Here is a 6930-nt window from a genome sequence, read left to right on the forward strand (position 1 = left end):
CTTCTTGTCCCCTCATTCTGCAAGGCACTATGGCATAGGCCACATTGTGTAAGACTTACACTGAAGGCCTGGAAATTTTGGAAATGAGTTAGTTATAGAACAACAACAAAAAATTAATTGAGGCATCACTTTTGCTAATTTCTATCCATAAGTATTCCCTTCCTGCATAGGTTGCTGGGCCTGCCCTCAAAATGGAATCCCTGGCACCACTCCTTCCTTCCTCACTCGCCACTGGTAACTCAATCTTCCTTAATATGAAAGAGAAGGAGAAGAGTCATACCAGAGTAAGACTTCAGCTCCACAAACCGTCTGCAGGAAAGCATGCCACATCATCAACAGGGATTACAGGAGCAAAAGCCATGGAGGTTGTATTGTTGGAGGTTTCCTGTGCTTTTATGAACATGGAGACCTCTGAGATTTACTTAGGTGGTCACCCATTTGGCAGCTGCAAGATTGTGTTCGGGTTGGGGCTTACCCTCATCCCAGGGAATTATCTCATTTCACAGACTCAGCTCAAACATCATCCTTGGAGCCCACTGTGCCCACCCATGTTCCCTTCCTGCTGGGCAGCTTCTTGCTTCCTCCACCTGCAAACTTTATACTCTCTACACATCTTTTTCAGCCCTCTTCATGACTCAATCAGTCAGGGTCTCAGCAAGAGACAAACAGTATCTTCACATTGAAGATAATTAATACTATTTACAAGAAGCAGGATATAGGGAAACTAAATGATGATGCATACCCCAGAGCAAATAAGAGGGCCTCTGTCCTTACCCCTAGACTGAATAGGTAAAAAGAGGGAGTGGTTCCCAGAGACTGGGAATAGAAGGAGAGGGATGTTTGACAAAAGCACTGCAGCCTTCAGCAAAGGGATGCAAACAACCTAGAGCAAACTCTCAGGAAAGGGGCTCATGGGAAACCCTGGGAGCTTCACTCTCCTATCTCCATCCATCCTAGCTGGAAGCCAGGGGGGCAAGGCAGCCCTTGGATTTGATCCATTGAGGGCCACCTCCAAGGCAACAATGGAGGAGAAGGGTAGTAAGTGGACCTGGAGGGCTAACCAGAGATCCAGCACAATAACATACCATGATTACTGATTGACAGGCACAGTCCAAGAGTCTGTTGCCCAAGGGCCTCTCTTTGATTTAACTGTGCAAAGAAGATAGAGGTCCAGGCTGCATCCTATGTACTGCACAACATCCACACCTTCCTGCCTGCCCCCTTCTAATCTTTGAAGTGTTTGGGGTTGAGACTTCTCATGAGCCTCTCTTTGCTGCCCGCCCCCTGGGACCCCCATTTTTTCTCCTCTCTCACTAGCCTACTTCTTCTCGTGATGGATAACACCCTTCTTCCTTCTTTTTTCCCAAATCAGCATGAATTCAAGTGTTACTCTATGTGTCAGACTTGTAACTGAAGGGTGGGGAATGAAGGAGATAATTAGACTTCTCTTAGGAATTTATTAGACTTCTCTTTCATAAATATTCATTAAGCAGTCTCTACCATGAAGAATTTCTCAATTATGCTCACCACCGTCTTCTAGAAAACCCACGGTCTTCAAAGGCCTTCACATCCTCCTCTAATGACAACCTTCTAAAACCCAAATTTTGTTATTCTCTTCTTTGCCTAAACCTTTGGATATCTTATTTTAGTACAAAAGTTTTTTCTAACCAAATTGAAAAATTCTATAAATAAGATTTTATTGGAACCAGGGCCAGGGTTAGGGTGAGGAAAGTGAGGCAAAGTCCTACTGATGCAGCATCAGATCCTCTTTTTTCAAAGGTTTTGTACTTTGTTCATCATGGGTGTCTTTCATTAATTCTAATTATTAAAAATATTAGAATATAAGAGTATTTATTTTGATCACTACATTTTTTTAACTAGGGATTGAACCCAGGGGCATACTGAGCCACATCCCCAACCCTTTTTATTTTTTATTTTGAGTTACGGTCTTTCTAAGTTGCGTATGGCCTTGCTAAATTGCTGCGGCTGTCTTTGAACTTGTGATCTTCCTGCCTCAACCTCTCGAGTTGCTGGGATTACAGGTCTACATCACCATGACTATCTGATCACTACATTTCTTTGCATCTCTTTTTTTCTGTACCCAAAGTAAATGCTTCACTGAATTAATCCTAGTGGTGGCCATGCCAGGGAGGAGTTGGATGAAGGGACTCATCATTTTTACAGTAAATGTGCCCATTAAGGGATTCTTCCAAACCAAAAGATAAATTCTTTTCCCAAGCACTTGCTTTTCCTTAAAACTCCTGCTAATTTTGCAAATTATTTTTTTCAACTACCCCTCCCTCATTGGGATAAAAAATGGTGTCTCATCTGTCTCTGTTTCCTTGGTGTCCTGACTTAGCAGATGAATTCTAAATACTTACTGAATACAGGGATCCAGTGCAAAGCTTTATAAGTTTAGTCAGTTAATTGTTTAATCTATTACTTTTTTTAGGTAAAAATCCAACCTTAGAAAACCAGCTGGCAAAGATCATTTAATCTCATTTTTTTCATTTTACACATTAGGCAGCTGAGGCCTATGTCCAGTTATACTTACAGGGAAGTTGCCTAGGGTTTATCCAGAAGAATTAATATTTCCCACAATCAGGATACCATCCCATCTAAATACTTTTGTAAGATCTTAGCAGACAGAATAGAGTGAAATTCTCCTGGAGGTTCAGAAGCCCTTGCATTAATACAATGCTATTATTTCTCCTAATAGACAACCCAGGGCATGAAAAAGGAGCTCATTATATGAACTCACACAAAGGAGGCTAAATGGAAAAATTACTGACACCCAACCCAATAACCTGAGTCGGAGCAACTTCTATCATAGTGAGATACAGAAATATTAATTTCAAGAAGTTTTAAATCAGAGCCAGATAATGTATTTGCCCAAGGTAAAGGCATGCATGGAAGGTCTGCAGAGAAGGACGACGGTGATAAGGAAACCTTGCCTCTTTTCAATGAGCTCATTGTGGCAACTGTGCAAGGCCCTAGCAGGCAGACAAGGGTCCCTTCACTCCTGCACGCAGGACAGTTTGGCCAAAGGACATCTAGGGTGACACGCCTCAAACAGTCAGCACTAATCTCTGTATCCCGGAATAGCCCAAAGAACCAGTCCAACCTGACTGTCTGCCTTCTTGGTTCTTTGTCCAGCTCTCCTTGGTTTATGCTGGAACTTCGGGGACTTCTCTGGTGACATGATCTTTGTCCACAACAACATCCTTCAAGAGATTGAACAACCCCCAGGTTTGCCCAGCGGGTGATACTAATATTAGTTCCAATTAGAAGTAACGATTCAAAACACATGAGGCACACATTGACCAACAGGGCCTGCAGAGCTGCCCCAGATTCATTTCTTCCTCACAACAACCCCTGGCAGAAAAGAGATCAAACTGACCTTGAAGAAGAAACCTCCTTTTCTGATCAGTTACCATGGCAACACAAACCCTCCCCCCCCAAAGCACCTGCCTGAGGGCTCCCACCCACCAGCTGGTAGTGAGAGTGGACCGTCAGCCTGGGCTCCCAGTCACTGCTCAGTCCATCAACAAAGGTGCCAGCAGTGCCAGTTGGCTTCATGATATGGATACCTGCCCGCTAAGCATTGGCCCAAAGATCGGGGACTTTCACAAAGGCCAGCCAACAGCTGGCAGGCAGGAACCACAAGGTCATTTTCATCCTGGGCTGAATTGGAACGTGCACTGAGGAGACAAAGGCTGTCTGTAACCACAGCTTCCCTCCTCCCGGGGTGTTTTATTTACAGCTCTAGGTCCTTGCTATGGGAGGGCGGAGTGGCTGAAGGTGCCTTTTCTGTGCTTTTCTTTTTTACCCTTTTCACATTGCCCTGCCTTGTGTTTGCCCACATAGAAAAGCTTTCTGTGCCCCATGTCTCATTTTATCGCAGATCAGAAAGCTCAGCATAAGTCACCCAGGGCCAGTGGGTTCAGAGGTGGAGCTGGTAACCAGAAGCCGTGTCAAACTTCCTCTGCTGGCTCCACACCAAGGCCTCCGAGGATTTCTTGTCACATGAGGTTAGTGTAGTTTCACATCCTCTAAAGCAAAGCTCTGTCGAAACTCTCTAGTCTCACATGGCTTCAGCTCAAAACAACCACCCCACTCAGCTGCCTTCTGAACTGTTTCAAGAGCAGGTCAGGAGACCCGGGTTCCAATTGCAGCTCAGTCAGCTTGACCTTGAGCAATTACTGGTCCTCAATTTTTTCATCAGAAAAATTAAGGGGCAAAGTAGCTGTCATTAGAGCATTGAAGTGCCTTTCTTTCAACACATTCTTTTCCCCTGTTTTTTGTTTTTCTCCTTAAAAACAAACAAAGACTTGATTTTCCTGGCTGCTCTTAACGTGTAAGTTGTTGACTTATCAAAGGCTAATGGAGATTATTTCAGTTTAAAAGATAAATGGATATGCACAACATGGATGAATCTCAAAGATATATTATGTCAAGTGAAAGAAGCCTTTTATATAAAAAGCTCATACTGTATAATTCTATTAATACAAAAGTTTCAAACAGAAAAAAACCATTCCATAGTCAAAACTGTTAGGCTGAGGGTTGCCTCTGGGAATGAAATAGGAGCAGGGATTGCTGGGAAGGAGTGAGAAGGAACTTTCTAGATTGAAGGTTATATTCTATATCTGGATAGGTTTGGGTTACACAGATGAAAGTCTTTGTCAAAACTCATAGTATGCTACTCCTAAGATGTAGTGATTGATATAATAAAGTGATTTTAGCAAAGTGTTAATTGTGGAATCTAAGTAGTGGATATATGAGTGATTACTGTGTAACTCCATCAATTTTTCTGTATATTTGTAAATAGTCATAATAAAATATTGGGGGAAATATACACAGTGTAATGTTACAAAGTTCCGGCCCAACCATCACTCTTGCTTCATTTGAACTTTTCTCCCATTGAGTCAGTGGAAATGGGAATAGTCATTGATTAGGTAAGATTAATCACTGGTGCTCTATAATGACTAATTACTCTATCACTGCCCAGACTTCCAGGGAAGAGGATAAGTTCTGTACATCCAGAACCTGCCCTTTGGTCTCACCTGCCTTAGCACAGGTATTAGAAGCAGGTTCCCACCCATACTACATAGGCAGTTGGTGGCTCCTCACTCTGAATCTCTCCGCTCTTTGATGACCAATATCTTCAATGGTCTTTCAATTAACACAACCCAATTAAAGCATTTTAATTCAGCCCTAAATCTAATAGGGATATAGATCTTTAGAACCACTCTGATATTTAACGTATTAATTACTCAGGGACAGATTATAAGCATATCTTTTCCTAGACTCACTGCTCTGTTAACCCACAGTAAATATAAATATCAAACTTGGTCCCTGAAAGACTGACTTTTGTGACCACTTATCTTTAAGACCCTGAAGGCATTCTTCTCTGTTCCTCTCCAATTTGCTTACTTCTCTCTGAAAACCTTCAAGCCAGATCCATGCAAAGAAGCATATGGTCTGCTATGATCTGCCCTGGGAACAGAGAGACCCAACTCACTTTGGTGAGAGAGGAGAAATAAAGGAAAGAAACACAACTAAGAAAGTAGAGAAAAATGTATCCTGGGTGCAGAATTCATGATGGGTCCATTTATTTAATTGACAAGTCACTCAAATCAAATAGACATACACACACTTCCCAAGCACCAGTCATGGTTTAACACTTAGGCCATCCAAGGAGTCTTATATTTATTGACCCAAACTAGTATCTAACCTAATTTAGTGAAGAAGATAAATTATAAGCTTATACAAAGTTGAATAGTGAAATATTTAGACAATTATTGAATATATCATTAGAAGAACATCCAAGCTCCATGAACTCAACTGAGGTAGGGAGGCCCTAGGAGTTTAGAAAGGAATATATATCATTTCTAGGTGGAGGAGACCAGGTACCTCACAGAGTGAGCTTTAAGCCATGTCTGGAAAAAGAGGTAAAATGTGAGAAATGCAAAAAAGGGAGAGACTACCGTGGGCAGGTAAAATAGGAAAATTAAAGCAGAGCTTCTCTTCACATCCCTTAAGCAACAGAGAAGCATCATTCATATACAAGAGGCCTCTGTGATTCAGTTCCTTGAAGAAATTGTTTTCAAAGATATCCACCCACCATAAAAAAAAATGCTTAAATAAAATTGATTTACTTAAAAACCAGCCTGGTCTACCCTAATGTGTTAGAGCAGACAGAAAGTGGATCAGTAAGATCACTTCCTTAAACCAAGACACAGACCACATTATCAGTGTTTTGTCTCCCCAGGGGACCTCACAATAAACTAGAACCTCTGGAGGACACATGAGAGGATGTTAGTTGGCCCTTAACAGGCATGAAGAGCAGGCCTAAGGGTCCTCACTCCTTTAGCCAAGTCATAGCAGGAAAGAGAGAGGTCCCATGTGCTCCATGGTCATCTTGCACATTAATGTTCATTTCCAGCTGCCAGTCCTGGATGTCCAATAAGCCACTGGATTTCCACAAAAAGGAAAAATGTTAAACTTTTCTCCGCAAAAAGTCCAAACTGATTTTTCACTAAGTAGATTTCTCACCATTTTAATTGCAGCAGATGATGATGTCTGCTCTGGATAAAAAGTCAAATTGGATCTGCATATGTATATGCTCAAGGTACCCACCCCACAGTATAACCATTATGTTACAGAATCAGCAAAGGAGTTGGAGGCAGAACACCTGAATTTAAATCCCAACGTTGCTTCACATGACTAGGCCAGTCCCAGGATGTTTTTGAGCCTCATTTCTTCAGATATACTGTCAACTACCATGTAATGTGGATGAGAGAATTGGATAGAACAATAGATGTGAAACCTTTGCTAAGGATGCTGGCCCATAGCAAATGCTTTCTATATGTTTTCCAGATTGAATTTAGAACTTGCTTTGTGAAGTGAGAACCATATTAAATTGATCAG

Source organism: Marmota monax, unplaced genomic scaffold (genome assembly GCF_021218885.2).
Source record: "Marmota monax isolate L192 unplaced genomic scaffold, Marmota_monax_Labrador192_F-V1.1 WCK01_AAM20220418_F8-fsc00037, whole genome shotgun sequence".
Lineage (NCBI taxonomy): Eukaryota > Metazoa > Chordata > Mammalia > Rodentia > Sciuridae > Marmota > Marmota monax.